At 27.0% G+C, this 1,506-nt stretch overlaps 1 protein-coding gene across 1 annotated transcript in view; it reads left to right on the top strand.

Moving 5' to 3' along the window:
- The window catches only part of LOC111089554 (janus kinase and microtubule-interacting protein 1-like), a gene marked incomplete at its 3' end in the record, with an annotated part of 32,665 nt that overhangs the window by 10,643 nt on the left and 20,516 nt on the right, over nt 1-1,506 (top strand). The window contains exon 2 of the mRNA XM_022402294.1: nt 630-790. The remainder of the gene's footprint in view (nt 1-629; nt 791-1,506) is intronic.

Here is a 1,506-nt window from a genome sequence, read left to right as displayed (position 1 = left end):
GATTAGTCTTATAGAATAACAGAGAAAAGTGTAGTTCGATAATGGGATTAGTCTTATAGAATAACAGAGAAAAGTGTAGTTCGATAATGGGATTAGTCTTATAGAATAACAGAGAAAAGTGTAGTTTCATAATGGGATTAGTCTTATAGGATAACAGAGACAAGTGTAGTTCGATAATGGGATTAGTCTTATAGAATCATAGAGACAAGTGTAGTTCGATAATGGGATTAGTCTTATAGAATAACAGGGACAAGTGTAGTTCGATAATGAATATTACTTTTGATAGAGAGTTAAAATTTTGTGTCTAAGATTAGGGTCTTTATATATACAAGTACAATAAAAAATTAAATTGTATAAAGACAAGTAGGTATCGGTATATACGTAACTCAGCTATAGTGATATAGAAAGTTTTAATGCTACAAAAGTATTGAAACGAAAAAGTCAAAACTACAAAACTGAGTTACTTTAAATTTAAAAATATTTATCTCTCCTTTTTCAAATCACTGTAATTATGTTAGTCTGAGTCAAAATAGGAATAAAAAGTTTTAAATTTAAATTTAAGATTTTCCCTTTAAAAATAAAATGAAACATTTTTCCTTTAACATCTGTAAATTCTATTGAAACATTAGCTTTGAAGACTTCGAGCCAAGGCTAGATAACAACTCCAGTAACAAAGGGAACTAAAGTCAAGATGTTTAGCGAGTCAGTGGAAAGGACAAGCATCTCAAGTAGTTGTTGAAACATCTAAGGAATTCAGATGTAACATTAATTCACAAGTAACTCTACTCTGGTATGTGTGAATTCATCATATTTTGTAACGATAAAAATAACAGAAATGCAAAGAAGAATTATTTTTTTCTTTCGAAATTGGTCGTATAATGATCGCTTCCGGTGAGGGTTATTTAATATCTATTTTAAATATGTATAAAAGAAATTGTGAGTTTGATAATTGAACTCTAGTGATTTTAAAACCTACGTAGTAATAAAATAATTTTGATGCAAAGCTCAGTTAAGCTGGATTTTTATTTCTTTATAAATCTTATAAATCACAAGTTTGACTATAAAACAACATAGTACAATAGTATGTTCTGTCTATTTTGTTCTATCTATTTCCTACACTATAAAACAATACAGTACAATAGTATGCTCTGAATATTTCCTACACTATAAAACAATACAATATAATAGTATGTTCTGTCTATTTCCTATACTATAAAACAATAGAGTATAATAGTATGTTCTGAATATTTCCTACACTATAAAACAATACAATATAATAGTATGTTCTATTTATTTCCTACACTATAAAACAATACACTATACAATAGTATGTTCTGTCTATTTCCTACACTATAAAACAATACAGTATAATAGTATGTTCTATCTATTTCCTATACTATAAAACAATACAATATAATAGTATGTTCTATCTATTTCCTACACTATAAAACAATACAGTATAATAGTATGTTCTATCTATTTCCTACACTATAAAACAATACAGTA

This window comes from Limulus polyphemus, unplaced genomic scaffold (assembly GCF_000517525.1).
Source record: "Limulus polyphemus unplaced genomic scaffold, Limulus_polyphemus-2.1.2 Scaffold6603, whole genome shotgun sequence".
Taxonomy (NCBI): Eukaryota; Metazoa; Arthropoda; class Merostomata; order Xiphosura; family Limulidae; genus Limulus; species Limulus polyphemus.
Note: the sequence above shows the minus strand (reverse complement) of the source record. Positions and strands in the feature narration are given on the sequence as shown.